General features: G+C 36.5%; 2 long non-coding RNA genes across 2 annotated transcripts in view; one reads left to right on the forward strand and one right to left on the reverse strand.

Annotated features, from left to right (window-relative positions):
* The window catches only part of LOC144235638 (uncharacterized), a 116,851-nt gene that overhangs the window by 73,471 nt on the left and 24,238 nt on the right, over positions 1–19,142 (reverse strand). The window lies entirely within an intron of this gene.
* LOC144235674 (uncharacterized) lies at positions 7,361–9,067 on the forward strand. Its single transcript, XR_013336287.1, has 3 exons — positions 7,361–7,416; positions 7,976–8,079; positions 8,548–9,067. It is a non-coding gene; the product is annotated as an uncharacterized LOC144235674 (long non-coding RNA).

Raw genomic sequence — 19,142 nt, forward strand, 5'->3', positions numbered from 1 at the left:
GTCCCTCCTCCCCTACTACCAGGGCGAATGAAAGGGAAAAGAAAAAGATGGTACAACCCCAATTTTTCCTTCTAAGTATGTCTGGGAAGAAACGTAAAAGCAACCAACAAGTCAGGATTTTCATGACTATTTTTAAATTCACTCTAAGACCCCTGGACTTCTGAAGTATTCATTCACAAATACACAGTATTCCTACACATCAACAATAGCCCAAAATGACAGTCCCACTATCACTCAAACTTACCAAGATGAACCAGCACCACTGCCTCCCAGGTTCCTAATCCTTAAGTCCTGGTGACAGTCTGCAGAGCCAGGCCACAACAGTGACAGCCTGTACCCTCCAGGAGCACCCAACAGTTTGCCTGGCCACTCACTACAAGTCAACATACACAAAAATGACTTCCGTTCTCCCGCTCCCTCAAAACCATTTTTGTACTCCTAAATCAAAAAGACCACCACGCCATAAAGGGTAGAGTATCTCACCATCTCAGCGAATTTTGGAAAACTGTGATTTTGTTGGGGGATAAATTCCAAAGCACACTATGCATTCGCATACGCAAAATGGCATTTAACCCACATGGAAGTGATTCTTAAATCTTCCAGAGTGCTAAACATGGGGATCTCCCAACTACACAGTAGACCCCGAGAGCTCGTTTCAATCCAGGTTAAAGAGGGATAGGTTTTGTGGGGAAACTCTCTGGGGCCCACACTGTCTTTCTGGTCGTTGCACAGAGGTCTTCCTGGGGCTTTTATATCTGGTTGCCAAGCCAGCAGCCGGTGCTAGAGAGCAATCCTAGAGGAGCCTTCTTTTAGGACTTTAGCCCAAGTTGATTCCCAGTCAGTCCCATTGCTCACATATATTAAAGGGTTTATCATGAATAAGATTCGATATCAGTGGTTCTTGGGCACAAGAGGGAAGGTGACAGGTCCCACAGAGACTCTAGCTTAAAAATATTTTTTTTTCTTTTTCCTTTGCAGACACATAAAAGGTTTCTCCCTTGTTGTCCCTCATCTTCTGATTCTAGTAAGTTCTTCCTGCTTTTTCCTCAGACCAATTTAATTATAAAGCAACTAAAGAAGGTTTTGCAACTTATTATAATTTTTATGTAATGTGGAATTTAATTTTTATAATGGACACGGATTGTTTTTATACTCACCAAAAGTTATTTTTTTAAATAGTAAATTTCATTATTCTTCAATCTTTTATCCATTGGAAGTGGAATTTTGCTCTCAATTACCTAAGAAATCTAAATATTTGCATGACTAATACTAGTTGTTAGTAAGAGAAACAACTGGCTAAGTTTTTAAAAATGAAATCCAAATCAGTCACTCAAGAAAAAATTTCCTCTCTTCTCTCTCAATAATTTCCCTCCTTCTTAATCATACTTCACCCAAAACGATTTAAGCTATAAACTTAAATTTTAAAAAAACCTATGGCTTCTTGTTCAGATGGTATGCGTAAAGCTACACTTGTCTAACCGGGGTAGCATTCGAGGGTGTTTAGATCTTACTTTAGGGAACTACAACCATGAGACGTCAGAACTTACCCATTTTGGGTTCCTCTGGTATATTTCCAAATGAGGAACGCAATGGTCCCTTCGACACTCTAACAAACTTAAGTGAAAACTGGATTAAGTTCATACCTGGCCACCTGGTTTGCATTATTTCTCTCAACTTCATTTCTTGTGTAGATCGGCTTAAGAAATCAGAAACAAAAACAGCATTTTGTAAAAGATGCCTCTGGATTTTACTCTCTTCAGTGCAAAAGGTCCCACAGAATGCCCAGAAAGAACGGGCCAGTCCCCAGCTGTCCCTTTGTTCACAGTTCCTTCTCTGCTCCCTGTTGTCCCCTGCCCCTCACCCCTAAGGCACCCAAGCTCTGCTTTTGAAGGCATCCTTGACTTCAGAGAAGTTAGACCATGTCACGGATGCTCCTTCTTTCTCTAAGGCAGGTTAATAGAGATAATGGGCCTGGTGGGAGAAAGGAAGCTAAAGCGAGGGACTCCTTTAGAGACTTAAGGGAATTACTGAGGAGGCCCACCAGACTCCGGTTAACAAAAAAAAAAAAGGAAAGCAGCTGATATTGTTTTACTAGATCTTTTATGCAATCAAGGAGAGGCTGCAGTGGGGGTGGTGATTCGTTTTTCAGGGGAGGGGAGCAATTTTTAAAATTATCCTTAGGTCTCTTATTGAAACTCTAAATAAATAGTTCAGATAATTGAGACTATTAATTAAGACTACACCCAAGAAAAGTCATTAGCATTTTCTTCACTAGACAAAAATGGAACAATGAATAAACTCTAGTTAAACAAGAAAAAATCAGTACTGGTCATTAAATAAGTTGACAAACCAAGTATTTAATGGTGTGGGGGACAAATCAGAAAGACTTTAGAAATCTTTTCTGGCCTCCAGCCTACATTTTTCACTGGAGATACACAAAGGACAAAGTTACTCTCCCAATCTCCCTTGCCGGGAGCTGCACTGGCCTCGCTGGATGACAGTCACAGCAAGGATACGGTAGCGTTTGCACAGCTCCTACCATGAGAAATGAAAACTGGTATCTCCTTCTGCTACTACTGGCTCATGTTGGAAATGAAGCTGCTGGTATTGACCAGGCCTCACAATATTCCATATCAGACCCATATTCTGAACACAGATAGCTCATAAGGAAAAGCATATTCCTGCCTTTACAAAAGAGATTTTAGATGAAAGCTCTACGGATGATTGTCAAAAGGCTCTTCCTATGGGCCTTGCAGATCCAAGACTTAGATAATAAAGGGGGTTAAGAACACAAGAGTTACAATTGAGCCTGGTCCTGAGACAAAGAGCCTAATTTAAAGTTAAGGTACAGATAAGGGCAGAACACAGTTACCACATATATCTTTGCTAATGGTGAGGCATAGCAGTCCCTTCCTCAAGGCCTACATTCCACAAACACCCTCCCTTACACTGGCAGCTGGGATGAGGATAGATAAGAGTAGCTAAAACATAAACCTAGGTGCTAAGACTGACACATTTAGGGCCCCCATGATAGTTTCCACTAACAAACCAATTCAGAAACATTCATCCTCTTGAGAGCCAGACAGAATGACTCCTAGCTTATCTATATACAATTTAACCTATATGTTATCCTGTTTTTCACTAAGAACATCCTGTTACTTCCTTGGTCATAAATTCACTATGATTGGGATAATTCTGCAATTGATATCACAAAAGGCCTCCCATTGTAGAAATTCCTTTATCTGACTGCATGTTGCTAACCTTTAAATAAAGACACCAAAACTGACAGAGCAGAGATGCCTGCCTGGTGATCAGAAAGAATCTCCGGGCTCTCTCATTCTCTCTCTCTCACCGACACCGTCCATCCTTCCGGAACCCCTGGACCTGCTGGAGCCGGCAGTCCCTAACTTCAGTAAAGAACTCATGACAGGATTCCTCTGATGTTGACTTCAAGTCCCTTAAAGTCTGGCCTTTCTGTGCAGGTACTGGGTATCATATGCAGGAACTTTGGGATGGGAATATGTCTACCAACTCTGCCCTCAGGGGAAAATCTGCCTCAACTAACCTTTAAGCTGGAACTTCATGACTACTGTTCCTATTGATCCTAACTCCAAAAATTCACTCCAACCTACCCACCTCCTTTCCAAAGAATGACTAAATTGGAGGTTGCAACACAGAAACATTTCAAATAGAAATTAGCCATCACATTGACTCTAATCTACCTCCATGGTTACGATGGTAGTAATGATAATGGTGAAAGCCACATTAACAGCTTCTACACAAATAGTCCAATTCAGAAAGCAGAATCAAAGATGCTTGGGTGGCTCAGTCAGTTGAGTGGCTTACTCTTGATTTCTGTTTAGGTCATGATCTCACGGTTTGTGAGTTCAAGCCCCAAGTCAGGTTCTGCACTGACAATGTGGAGACTGCTTGAGATTCATGCACGCGCTCGCTCTCTCTCCCTCTCTCTCTCTCTCTCAAAATAAATAGATAAGCTTAAAAAATAAAGCAGAATCATTAGAATGACATCCTAAAGTATGAAAATAGAACAGATCACATTTGAGGCATTAATATGGACATACATAATAAACATTCTCCTATGTATTTTGTTATTGCTGTTACAAACAAGTGTTCTTTATATGTGAAAAAAATTATATTTTCTTACCTTTTTTTCCTTGTTATCCTAGAGTAGAATTAGCTTGGCATTGTACTCACTCTATTACTAAGAGACAAATCCCTTCGTTAAAGAAAAATCTTACTCTAAGAATCCCATGCTCAACTGTTAGATTAAGAGAACTAATATAGATGTAAAAGGCATTTTAATACAATACAGCTAATTCCATATATGCAAGTGGATGGATCTGTATCACAGAGTAGCAATATTCCATAGAAGGTCTATGCCTTGGGGCGCCTGAGTGGCTCAGTCGGTTAAGTGTCCAACTTCAGCTCAGGTCATGATCTCACAGTTCATGGGTTTGAGCCCCGCATTGAGCTCTGTGCTGACAGCCAGCTCAGAGCCAGGAGCCTGTCTCCGGATTCTGTGTCTCCCTCTCTCTCTGACCCTCCCCTGCTCACGCTGTCTGTATCTCTCTCTCAAAAATAAATAAAACATTTAAAATAAAAAAAATTTTTAAAAAAGAAGGTCTATGCCTTTATGGAATAACTTTTTTACCTCCTGCCTAACTAAGCTTCCAAACAAGCATTCAACTTTGTTTTCTACTCCTACAAATATCATTGATATTATAAAATTCTTTTTTGGCAACATATATATGAGTGTGATTTTTTTCTTAATTTTTTAAATGTTTATTTATTTTTGGAAGAGGGACAGAAACAGAGTGCAAGCAGGGGAGGGGCAGAGAGACAGGGCAGGGACACAGAATCTGAAGCAGACTCCAGGCTCTGAACTGTCAGCACAGAGCCTGAGGTGGGGCTTGAACTCATGAACTGTGAGATCATGACTTGAGCCGAAGTCAGACATTTAACTGACTGAGCCACCCAGGCGCCCCTAGATGAGTGTGATTTTTAAAAGCAAGCATCAGATGAAGCTATTTATGGTATGCAGATTTTAATTCTCTTTTTTTAAAAGAAGAGCAGTTGTGCTAAGATCTCAAGCAAACCCACCACCTAGTGACATGCATGCTGTGTTATTTGTCTACACCTGCAGAGTTTGCCATAAGCTACAGATGGCATCTTCCCGGGCTGCCTTTAAAGTTCTAATGTTTTTTGCACTTCAAAGAGATACCAAGACAATAGTAGGGATGAAGGGAGTGGGTTCTATTCCCCAAATCAAAAAATGTTGGACATCTTTTATGAGCCTAAATGACTTTGTGTTTCATCGTCAAAATCTTCCTTCACCAAAAGACGAAAACTAGCTAGAACACAGTAAATTGTATTAATTATGTAGTCTATTAATTAAGGACTTTGTACATAAAATAATTAGCAATGAAGTATCTATGCTAACTGGTTTGTGTACACCTTTATATTGAAGTGGCAAAAATAAATAGCAGGACCTTTAACAAAATTATTTCAAATCTACTATTACCTCTCTTTTTCTGTAGCATTCTTAAATGATTCTTTACTATCATCAAATGGCCCTTCTGTTCTCTTGAAGCCCATTGGGCAGAGTTGGAAGCTTCTGGATTAACTCTATGTAATAAATCAACATTTCTAAATAAGAGTTGTATATTTAAAAAATCAATTGCTGTGGCTTCACTGCTTGCTACAATTTTCTATATGAAAGGGTCTGACAAATTTTTCAATCTTTTAACAGCTCAAAAAATAAACAGTGACTAGCACCCAAACCTAAAAGAAAGCCAGCAACAGGTCTAATGAAAATCGTGCAGAGAGCCCATCAGACATTAAGTAAATACTTTGCTTCTGTTTTCTAGTCCCTTTTTGTTTGGTTACCATGGTAACCTGTTTTTGTGGGGGTCACTTGGAATGTATAAGAATTTGCTGCAATTAGATGCTTGTGCCCTATTGGCCAGTGTGATAGAGAATAGTAAAACTAAAAAGAAATAAAAGAGAAGGAAAGCAACGTGGACAGAGCCAACATGCACTTCAGGAACCAAAGAAAAATTTTGTAAGCCTAATTATCTTTCAGAGCTATTTTCAAAGTTGCTCTTAATAAAAATTTCCATATCCTGTAGCCTGTGATTTCTCACCTTGTTGACCTTCCAAAGCACTTTTTAGCTGTAACACACCTAATACGCTTGATTTTACTTTTGTTATTTCTCTAATTGTTTTATGGTTATGTCTCACCCCTTTATTAGATTACAAAAGTTCTTCAGGGTCGATTAACTGGAGAAACCCATGGAAGTGAAATTAGATGTGATGGACTGTGGTCCATGTTCTGAAACCAATTTGTTGTACAGCACTTAGCCGAGTGCCTTAATGTCACTAAGCCTCAGTTTCTATAAGACTCATGCCCTTAAAAGGTGTTATAATTAGATTGTTGTGTACTATCTATAGTGTGTCTTGGGTGGCCCTAAATATATAGAAGATTAAGATAACTGGTGCTTCTCTAAAACTCAAGAGACACTATCACTTTGTTTTGAACTCTCAGACTATAAATTTTAAATTCATAGTTAGGTAGAGTGAAAGTACCCTACTTCTTAGCTGAAAAGAGGATGTAAATTAAATGTCTGTGGGTATAGTCACAAAGAAAAATAACATGCTCAAAGATTTGCTTAGCCTGGCTCATAAGAAGGCAAAGCAGCATTATGGTTATGTCTCACCTAGATCCAGAGACTCTGAATTACAGAAGAATTGTTTACTTAAAATAATATCACTGCTTTTTTTTTTTGAAACAGCGTCTATTAAAGTTTAGACCCATCACTAGACATATCAAATGATTTCAAATCTCAGCTTGATTGTTTACAATCGAAAGATTATCTAAATTCTCCTCCACTCACCATGATCACTCTAGATGCTTTAAGCACTTATTTAATCTGCTCAAGAAGGTTATCTATTCAGGCTTTATTTCAACATCTCCCCTGGCAAAAAAAACAAAAAACAAATAACAACAACAACTCTCACCATACCCCAAAGTGATTCATCCTGTGTTCAAGCAGCTATAATTGTTAGATAATTCTTCCTTATATTAAAACCAAATCCCTGTTCCCTGTTATTCTATACATTGGTCCCAGGTTACAGTTGCTCTCATAACATTGTTTGGAATTCTTTCCCTCTGAGTACACATCAGTTATTCAAGTCCTTCTTCAAGAGGCACCCAGAGCTAAACACAATCCTCTGTGCTGGCTGACCAGTACACTGTACAATAGGACTATGACCTCATGGTTAAGTTAACAAGCATGATTACATGCCTGTTTGAAGCTATATGCTGGAGATATGAAGATAAATTAGACAACAGCTTTGATTTCAGGAAGATGATAATCTCTAGGAGGAGCTAAGAATGTTAGTAAACAGGTTCAACAAAAGGGCTGAAAGATAAGGTTGAGAATACAGTAGTGTTCCAAAGAGTATGTTTAGAGTGCTCCCTGAGGAGTGGGAAAGGGCCAGCAAAAGTTTTGGAGAGCAGGTTTTACCAGGTAGTCCAAAGAGAAAGAGCATTCTGGGAAAAAGCAATAGTATAAGCAAAAGCTTGACATTATAATTTGACATGATAAATTCATGAACTCCAAAAGTTCATTATAACTGAAATGCAGGGGATGAAGCAAGACAAGGCAAGAGCTCAGGTTAGAGAAGTTGGCAAGGGCCAAATGGTGGAGGACTGTGTACGCCAGGCCAATGCATCTGAACTTTGCCCTGTAGTCTATTGGTCTCCAAACTCAGGTGTATATACCACAGGGGATACACAAAATGATCCGTTAGGGTAAAACAGAAGAACTTCTATTTTATTTTACTTTTCTATTCTATTCTATTCTAGTCTATTCTATTCTATTCTATTCTTACCCCAAGAATTAGGAAAATGTTAAGCTTTACTAATATTTCATTTGAATGGCACCCTCAGTAGGTTTGAATATCAAAGTGTCACATGTCATATACAGTAAGCAAAGCATTCTGAAGGAAAAATAGGAATTCCACAACATGAAGGGCTGGACAGTTGGCCATCACCCGGTAATTCATTCTACTTTTATTAAAATGTTGTGATTTATGGTGCCTAGTTAAGTAGATGGATGGTTATGTTATCTACTTTAAAGTAAATAACCCTCATAAAATAGACAAGTGACTTAAGAAAGAGCTCTTCAAAGAAACCCCAAACTGAAGATAACACTAACGATGTAACCAAAATAAGGGCTAAGAAAAAGGCAGAGCTGATCCTTCTATTGCTTATATAATCATTTTTTCATGTGAGAATACTAACAATACATTCAGATCTGTTAAATCATTGACATATATATGTAACATACATGGATATATGTACATACGTACATAAAAAAGACTATTTAGGGTACGGATTTACGTCTAGAATATGAAGTCCTTACAAATTTTTTCTAAGTTTGGTAAAGATTAACAGCTTCTTTTGCAGGATTTTTACTTAATAGTAATAACTCTGGTTTAAAATTCTTGTTCTTTCTTCCTTAGGAAGCATGGTTCAAAGCATTCTGAAGGCCTTCTGATGACCTTGGCAGATGATGCAGTGACCCTGCTCACATACCTTCTGCATACCTCATCCCTGATCCTTGGAGACCACATCTTATTACACTGTAGCCCTCCATCTGAGAGCTCTCTAGATCCGCAAATAGGTAGGCCAGAAGTGCTCAGGGACTCTTGTCTAGTGGATGACACACAAGAGTTGGAGAATATTTACTGTGCCTCAAGTGGAACAACTCGGAAAAGTTCTGCACTAGCTCCTGAGCTCTCCAGCAAGAGTGAGCGCCAGCTGCCCATAGCAGGTAGCTGCTTGATGACATCTCCTTTACTGGATCATTCTCTTCCTTTTCTCACTTCTGCCATCCCTTATCCATGCTTCCTGGGATCTCCTTCTCCCAAAGAAATGACTCATACTCAAATCCTTGCTTCCAGACCTGCTTCTTTGGGAACCTAACCTAAGACAGTGACTTATGAAAATGCATCCAATAAATAAATGGAAAAGAAAGCTAAATACTTACAGAAATAAGTATTAGAACATTTGCTAGACACTTGCATAAAACTATAGATGTTTTTCACATGTTTCTGTTCTTGATATTTGACTGTGTCAGTAATGAAATATATCAACAACTTTTTTGTGAGCCAATCAAGTGAAATGTAATAAGGGTATATATTCTTATTAGTGCACTCTGTCAGGAAGATAGTGGGTATAAATAGGAAGTTGACTAAAGAGGGACACCCAGGGGGCTCAGTTGGTTAAGCATTTAGCTCTTGATTTCCACTGAGGTCGTGATCCTGCTTCATGAGTTCAAGCCTTGCATCAGGCTCTGCACTGACAAGTGTGGAGCCTTCTTGGCATTCTCTCTCCCTCTCTCTGCCCCTCCGTTGATCACATTCTCTCTCTCAAAAAAAACAAATAAACTTAAAAAAAAAAAAAAAGCAAGTTAACTAAAGATAGAGAGAAAAAAGGCCCTAGGGTAAAGTGACAAAGTTAGCACCATAGTAAAATTCATTAACTACATTATTATATATAAATTTAGATACAAAAATGGGATGAACGTTTTGTTGATGGCATTAATTTTATGAAAACAAAGTGTTTAAAATGTAGTCTGTGTCTTTATAATATTTTACTATCACCTTTTAGTGACATGAACAATTATCATGAAAATCTGAGGTATTACGCAGACATTTGTGATTATCTCATAGCAAATAACTGAAAAAGACCTTTCATATATAAAGGTAAGTTGCATATTCTTCTTTTACAAGTAGACAAAGTCCCCAAATTTACTCACCTTTTCTATGTCGAGATAACTTGCCATCATTATACTACCTAAAAGATGGGTTGTTTTTTTAAATAAATATCAATCAAAATGTTAGCAAGTTATTTTATGGATATCAACAAACTGATTCTAAGGTATTTTTTGAGATGCAAAAGACCCCAAATAGCCAACACAATACTGAAGGTGAAAAATGAAGACTTACAATTTTAAGACTTACAGTAATAAAAACAATGTGGTATTGGCAAAAGAATAAACAAAGAGATAAATGGACAGGATAAAGAACCCAGAAACAGACCCCTATGTAGTCACTGCTCTTTGACTTTGAAAGGAGCAAAGGCAGCATAATAAAGACAGGCTTTTCAACAAATGGTGCTGGAACAGCTGGACATCTACATGCCAAACAATTCGTCTAGACACAGACCTCACACTCCTCACAAAAATTAACTTAAAATGGATCACAGACTTAAGTGTACAATTCAAAACTACAAAACTCTAGAAGATAACATAAGAGAAAACCTAGATGACCTGGGGCGTGGTGATGCCTTTTTAGATATAACACCAAAGACATGATCCATGAAAGAAATAATTGATAAGCTGAATCTTATTAAAATTGAAAACTTCTGTGTTGCAAACACAATATCAAGAGAATTAAAAGACAAACCAGAGACTGGGAGAAGATATTTGCCAAAGACATCATCTGATGAAGTACTATTAATTATCCAAAATATACAAAGAACTCTGAAAACTCAACAAGAAGAAAACAAATAGCTTGACTGAAAAATGGATAAAAAATCTGAAAATACACCTCACCAAAAAGAAGATATACAGAGAGCGAATAAGCATATGAAAAAATTCTCCTCATCATATTTCATCAGAGTAATGCAAATTAGAACAATAAGGAGGTATCATTGTATAGAGTGGCCAAAATATATTAGAGTGGCCAAAATCCAGAACACTGACAACACCAAATGCTGGTGAGAATACAGTGTAGCAAGGATTCTTGTTGAATACTGGTGAGAATACAAAATGGTATAGGCACTCTGGAAGATAGTTTGGTGGTTTCTTACAAAACTAAGCAAAACATACTCTCACCTTATGATCCAGTAATCACCCTCCTTTGTATTTACCAGAAGACTTGAAAACGAATGTCTGCACAAAAATTTTCCCTAGGACATTTAAATCAGCTTTGTTCATAATTGCCAAAGCTTGGAAGCAGCTGAGATGTCCCTCAGTAGGTGATAGACAAATAAACTGTGGTACATCCAGACAATAAAATATAATTCAGCACTAAAAAGAAATGAGCTATCAAGTCATGAAAAGACATGGAGGAAACTTAAATACATATTGGTAAGTGAAAGAAGCCAATCTGAAAAGGGTACATACTATACAATTCCAACTATATGACATTCTGGAAAATGCAAAACTATGGAGACAGTAAAAATATCAGTAGTGGGTGATGGGAGGAGATGAATAGGCAGATTTCTAGGACAATGAAAATACTCTGTATGATAGTATAATGATGGATATATGTTAACATACATTTGTCCAAAACCATAGATTGTACAACATCAAGAGCAAACTCTAAGGTAAACTATGGACTTTGGGTGATTATAATGTGTGAGTACAGGCTCATCTTGGTAAAAAGTGTACCATTCGGGTGAATGATATCGATAACGGAGGAAGCATGTGTGGGGGCAGTAGGCATATGGGGAATATCTGTACATTCATCTCAATTTTCTTGTAAACCTAAGACTGCTCTAAAAAAAATGAGTCTTTAATAACTAAACGAACAATTTGTCCTTTCAGAATACAGGTAGGAGGCTTAGCAATGAATGAAAAAGCAACTGTATTTCAAAAGAGACATGTATGGACTGGGCACACTTAAAATGGCAATATTTTCATTATTATGTGATTTCATTACCAAAAGCAATGTGAAAGAGTTGTTCTCATGTCTGCACATTTAAAAGCATGGAAAAGATTTTGTAAATAAAAGGGTTCAGTGGGACCTTTTTTGTTAAAACATATTGAGATATAACACCTTTTAGTTAGTTCACAAGAACAACTGATTGAAATTATGAAAAATCAAAATGCATTACCTTAATTTCAGGGAATAAAGATGTGAATAATTGATAGGATTGAAAAATAAAAATTTTATTTTAGTTATAGACAATGATGCACTTCTATTTGGTTTTTTTTTTTAATGTTTATTTATTTTTCAGAGTGAGGCAGAGAAAGTGTAAGCCAGGGAGGGGCGGAGAGGGAGACAAGAATCTGAAGCAGGCTCCAGGCTCTGAGGCGTTAGCACAGAGCGCAATTCAGGGCTCGAACCTACAAACCACAACATCATGACCTGAGCCAAAGTAAGACACTCAACATACTGAGTCACCCAGGCATCCGTGAACTTTGCATCACTATACCAAAAATATGTGAAGCCAAGTTTTTAAAAAATAATAAAGCACATTTAAGCATGCTGCAGAAATAGGTTGGCTATTTTTATCTGTTCTATTAACATATTATGAATGATTTAAATTTTTATTGTATCTCATCCTTTTTGGATTTCTGGCTTTTGTATGTGTTATGATGTGCAAATAAATATTTATTTACATTATATACTTACTTCTATAGATTTATGTTGAATAAGTATACTCCAACCATTCATACAGATAGGGCACAGACAATGGGAAGACTGAATGAAAGTCTCCTGAAGCGTTTAGAGCTGGGAAATAACATGATCACATTTGTGTTTTGAATGCATACTCTAGAAATGGTGTAGATAGCCATGCAAATCTGGGGACAAATTGGGAAACTATTTGACAGTCGAGTAGAGATCATTAGCCCTAAATTAAAACAGGAGCAATTGACAGAGAGATGAACAGCAGCTGAAGTGAACAGAACTTGGAAAACCAACAGTTGGTGAGGGTCAGAGAAGGACTCATAAGGAAGAGTTGACAGAGCATAAGTGACTTCACTGGGAGTAGTATTCTCACCAAGATAGTCCCTCCCAGGCAGAAAATACCAAGAGAACAGCAAGGTTAGAAGAAAAAGCTAAGATACCTGCTAAATCTAAAATCTAGGATGCTGTAAGAGATAAATACTGATGTCAGAAGGCTGGGCTTACGGAGTTGAGAGTTGTCAGTTTGTACGATTACACTTTGTTACTTTATTAATACAGATGAAAAATAAATTGCTTTTCTTTATTTCGGGGAGAGGAAAACTCAGTTATATCATCTTGCTAACTCACACTGAGTTTAAAATTAACTATTAAATCTTTTTCATGCGTGATGTTGTTAAGGCACTTCTCTTTATGCTGTGTTTTTGCCTTAAGTTTATGGACCTAAGAACAAGACTTTCCCCTTTTGCTTATCTCCTTTTGTCTTGCTCAGGTTGACACACCAATGTGTTTATGGAGCTCTCCTTGGACGGTGATGATGATCAGGCCTTTCACCTCTAGATTCCAGCTTCCTCTCTTCATTTGCTAACTTCTACTAATTGAAAATTTCATGGCATGTCTGTTGGCCCTTCCTGGCTCTCAGGCACCTGTTACTGAATTGATTGGTTTATAGCATCCTATCATCATCAGTACCTACATGCCAACTATTTTTTCTTTTTTTTGTTGTTCTTCCTTATACCATATTCCTAATCCCATTTCTTCTCCTTACTGCTTCCCACCACATTCAACCTGCACTGAAAAAAAAAAAACCAAAAAACAACTGAGGGCTCTGCCATCTTAACTTTCCCATTGATGAGAATGGCATCTCTCTCCATTTGTTCTGATTCATTCATCCATTTGATGAATATTTCTTCAGTGCTTGCCATGTTTTAAATTGTTCTCTAAAAGCTGTGATCACAATTAGAGGCATTTCTTTGTATCTTAGAATTTTAATATTTTTCTGTAAGTATTTTCTGTATTTTCTTAGGCCACTTTCTGGTTTGATATTTCAAGTTTTGTTGCTTTAATGAAAGGCATCATATTTTCCACTGTATTTTTAGTTAGTACAAGATAGAAGAACTTTGTTGATATTTTTGTTGTTGTTATTGTTGGTCTTCTATATATTAACCTCACTGATCTCTTTCATTAGTTTTATTAGTCTATTGCTTGTTTTTAAGTTTTCTGTCTCTTCCCTTCCAGTCCTTGAATTCTGCATATCTTTTGCTTGCCTTACTGCATTGGCCAGAGATAATTACTTTTGCAAGGATACACAAGCCACCCTGTCAATAATTTAGTCTAAATTGATAATGAGACTACCAGACTATAGTTTGCATAGTAACTTCTCTTCCTTTATGGAAAAAAAAAAAGCCTATTGAGCTTTCCAGAACTTTTCATTCTCCACAATATCTTTTTTAAAAATCTCAGTCCATACTGTATTGCATAAGTGAAAGTTGCTAACAGAGTAGATCTTAAAAATTCTCAACACAAGAAAACATCTTCTGTTACTATGCATGGTGATAGATGTTACTAGACTTATTGTAGTGATCATTTTGCAATATATAGGAATACCAAATCATTACACTGTACACCTAAAACTAATATAATATTAAATGTCAATTATACCTCAACTTAAAAAATCTGAATCCAAAGATTTTCAGAATTGGGGCGCCTGAGTGGCTCAGTCAGTTAAGCATCCAGTCATGATCTCACAGTTCGTGGGTTCGAGCCCCCGGTCCGGCTCTGTACTGACAGCTAGCTCAGAGCCTGGAGCCTCCTTCAGATTCTGTATCTCCCTCTCTCTCTCTGACCCTTCCCTGCTCAAGCTGTGTGTGTGTCTCTCTCTCTCAGAAATAAATAAAAACATTAAAAAAAACATTTTAAAAAAACACAAAGATTTTCAGAATTGTCTAAATGAGATTGTGTACACTTTCCCTTGGGCCATTTTATTTGGTAACTGCCATGTTTCAAGTTTTCTGAAAAGAGAGATTCAGGTTAAGGCCTACATGATGCTGGAGAAAGATAATCAATGGGATTTTATTTGAACCTGAAATGAAGACTTTATCTAATAGTAGCTGTAAGTGTAGGTTAAATACATTTATTTCATTTCTAGTATAGATTTATTCCCATCACACTATCATCTTCAGAGTTGGCCCTGAAAATAATGGAATAGAGTGGAAAAAAAACAGAATGTACCATAAAGGTGACAGAGGTAACAACAGATTTTCTAAGACACGAACTAATATTATCAAAGGATGAAGAGCTCTGAAGCTTAGGTTCATTTAGGTATGTCATAGTTAGTTCAGAGTAAAATCAGGAGTTAGTGCCTGATTTGCACCTGTTGCATAAAGAGCTACCTTAACTTCTCTGTATGGTCATTTTATTACTTTTCCAAAGCACTAAATTCCTGTTCATTTGAAAATATTTCCAGAACAAACCTATTTGGCCATCTCATGGGCATTACCTATTTGTTTATGAATCAATTATTGTAAATTGCTGTATGTGCTTTTCATTATGCTAATTCTGTGTATCATTACACTTTTTGCTTTACTTGGCTATATTTTAGTGTCTAGCTAGCCAGGGACACTGACCCTGAAACAAATATTTGGAACATGTTTGGAGTGGACTGTAACTCAGAATCAAATTTAAATGGTTTGTTGTGAATCCAGGAAAATTGTTGCGACACAAGACACACAAAAATGTATCCATTCAGCTAATATATGTTAATATCCAAGAAATTTACTTTAAAAAAAGAAAAAAATATACATATATATATGTAACATCTGAGCAGAATTCAAGGTAACAATTACAGAAAAGCTACCATTTTAATAGGAATCAATAAACTAACCAGTTTATCTCCTTTTACCAGAGAGAGTATTAAGAGGAGAAACGACAGAAATGGAAAAGGGGAGAAATGCATACACTACACTTAAAATGTATTCTCCAAGATCGTGTTTCATTTTTAAGTGATGATATTATGCTCTTTCCCTTCATAAGTTTTATTCACTTACCTCCTAGGATGAAGTTTATTCATCATCTTCAACTGTCCCTTCCATACTCACTCATAAATAATAATAATTGCATCAAGAAAATAGCAAATGGTAGTATTTATTTCTGTTCTTTCATCCTGAGATGCATGAACCATTAGTTTGGGAATTTTTTTTCTGCTGGATTGAAGTTAATTAATAATTTGGATCATTCTATTTTTCTGTGAAACCCCACAATGGGACCATAAGTATTAAAAGAAAAACCCTCATATTAACAGGAGAAGACAGTAGTCATAAACTGATAAGGGTAGAGCTGGTTACAAGCACTAAAAGCAGAAGTATTTACAGATCACACTTCTCTAGCTCTTTCCAGAGCAACAAATCCCAACAGGGCTATGCCTTCTGTTGCTTTCTTTCACTTTACAGATGCTGAAAACTTTCAAGTTTCTATCTCCTAGAAGTGGGGTGGAAAAAAAAAAAGCTGGTTATTATTCCTAAACCCATTGAAATCGCATTTGTGGCATCCAAATGGATTTTTTTTTAAGCAGGATGTTGGATTGACAGTAAAGCAGCCGCCCTGCTACAAACGAAAGCAAAAATTAATAAGAGACCTTAGCAAAAGAAAGACTATTGGTTTTGCACACCCAGAGCAAATTGGCTGGATTTAGAAGAGCACACTTTGATCTTTTCCAGACTAATTACTGCTCTGTGGTTTGACTGTTTTGTGCATTCGTTGCCCTTCATACAAAACCGAAACTGCTATGGAGCACAGCTGTAATACAAATGAAAATTTGACATTCAGTAAACAAAGCATGGCAAGGGTCATTCTTTCAGCACAATAACTGCATAATACAATTTTAGAATGCCTTTTGTATACAAAAAAATGACACATTTTAAGGCAGTTTTGAACTCAGAGTAGGCAGTCAAGGCTGTTTGTAAAGGACAGAGAAATTGCTCCTAACTCTGATCTATAAATACAGATGGAAAACAGTTTTATTTCGATATTGTAGAAATGCTAAGGAATTTACATATTTACAGAAATAAATGTGTCCATGTTATAGAAGATGGATTTTCATTTGTCTATAAGGTTAATTGGGAGCAGATTTCTTAAGTAGCTGTTTGCTGGAGCAATAATTGTGTTTATTCACCAATACCATTCTGGATTTGCTTCTGGGAAAGAATTCAGAATTTTATATGTAGACTCTCTCTTAAAATATTTTATGCTATATTTTCCAGAAAATATAATGAATTAAATATTATAGATAAATATTTTCAACAACCTCATTTAAGGAATTTTTCAATTTTTCATTATTTATAGATCACCATAATTATAAAGGTATCAGTCTCTTTCTGCATAAGAGATATGTTTAGCTTGTAACCAAGTTATCCTTCTCAAGGGCATGACTTTAAATAGTTTGCATTTTTAATGTGGTTTTAAAAGTCATTTTAACAAGCTATACAATAAGTCATCATCAAATGACTAAAAAATGGATCAAGTAATTGAAAGGCTTTCATATTATACTCGATTCAGTCTGTATTTAAATCAACTTAACCTTTGAAGCCATACAAATGTTACCCGGTTTTTTTCAACACACACATGTATGCAACTTCAAAACACCTATGGTTAAAAGTCAGAGGATTTTTAATAATTTAGCTATCTAAAGCTGAAATATTTCAAATATAAAGAAATATTTGATTAAAGAAGTGATCTGTGAGAAACATTTCTGGCTAGGCGAGACAAAAAAAAAATCCCTTTTTTTATGCTTTATTTCTCTCAAAATTTTGAAAAGAGGTGATGCAAAGAATATTGTTGATATAGTTCATTTAATTAACTGTTCATTAGGAACTGAAAAAATAATATTTATCTGGGATAACCATAGCTGAGACAGGGTACAAGGGGTGTTAAAGATTGGAAATATTGAGCTCTTCCATTCAACCATTTACAAATACCACACACTAGATGTTGAGCAAGTTTTCTCCGTCATCGTTTCTTTAATTGCTATACAAATTATATAAATTTTATGACCTCTAGTGCCTCCCCTTTTTGCTTTCAAAACTTAGCTGGATACATCCTTCATATACAAACAAAGCTGTTTTCTAAATGCCTGTTTCTGTCTGGCTCATTTACCTTTACCTAACAGAACAGCTCTCCTGGGGGTGGGGGGCGGGTAGAGTAGTTACCTATTCACAGCAAGAGACTTGAGAGTTCAGTACAATAGATTTTCACAATATGTTTAGGAGAGGCCCAGAGCTACAGTGCTAAGCACCATGTGGAAAGGTAGATAAATACATAGAGATAGAACCATAGACCTCAGCCAAGTGGAGTGAAGAATAACAGAGAATCTATAATGCTTTCTACTTCAGCAGCAATCAAACCCAACCTCTGCAAATTAATCAGCCTGCAAAACACCAAGAATGGAGAAAAGAGGATATTGATTCCTGGAGAAGTCACCTATATTTTATTTTCCCATTAAAAATAATCACAGAATGCTATTCTAAACTACGAACATTTTCCCCCATGAAGTATAAAACAGACCAGTTCCTTTTTGCTAATACTTCTGAGATTATCTCAGAATGACTCCACAAAACACTTTTAATTTTCATCTGGGGAGAAAATTGTTAAGTAAACCCTTAAAGCATTATTTGCCATGCATGCCATGTTTTTCTTTAAGGGTGTTCGAGTCCTGGGGTTATAGTAATTTACTGATGACTCAGTTTAGTGCATTTTTGTTCCTGTGACCATTAATAATTTAATGTCTATTTCCATTTGCTTTTGTCCTACATCATGGCTTTAGATTTGGAAACTATCTGCAAAGGAACAAGAAATTTAAAAATACTTTTACTTTTTCCTTTTCAAAATAAGTTTTCTCATTAAGTACCTATTAAAGACCCCTTCTAATTTACCCCACTCAAAAACTAAAAATAAATATGTCTGCTGAGGTACAAATTTTTACCAAAAATGTAATTTTGAAAAACAAATTCGGTCTTATTTAGCTGAGAAAGCTGTTTTCCATAATGTTTTCTTAATTACCCTGTAAAATAATAAAGAATTCTTTCATGTGCTACACAATCAACTATAGCCTTATGATTGAAAGACTTTTTAAACTCTGCCCACCGCCCCACCGCCCCCCCATGGTTAATGTTCCAAGTTTGTGCTTTGGGGGTTGTTAGAGTCACAAGTTCTGTTTTAAATTAAACACCTAATTAAAAGGAAGCCATTCATAAATAGCAATGTGCTTAAATCGGAATGAAATAATAGTGGCTCCACATATGTCTTGTTTTCCCATAAGGCTCTTAGAACATTTTTTCCCCAGGAACAAATTCAAGTTTGTCAATGAGCTCAACTGCAACCCACACATCTTTGCTGAGTATGCAAATTGGCCACTATTATCACCA

This window comes from Crocuta crocuta, unplaced genomic scaffold, assembly GCF_008692635.1.
Source record: "Crocuta crocuta isolate KB4526 unplaced genomic scaffold, BGI_CrCroc_1.0 scaffold65, whole genome shotgun sequence".
NCBI lineage: Eukaryota > Metazoa > Chordata > Mammalia > Carnivora > Hyaenidae > Crocuta > Crocuta crocuta.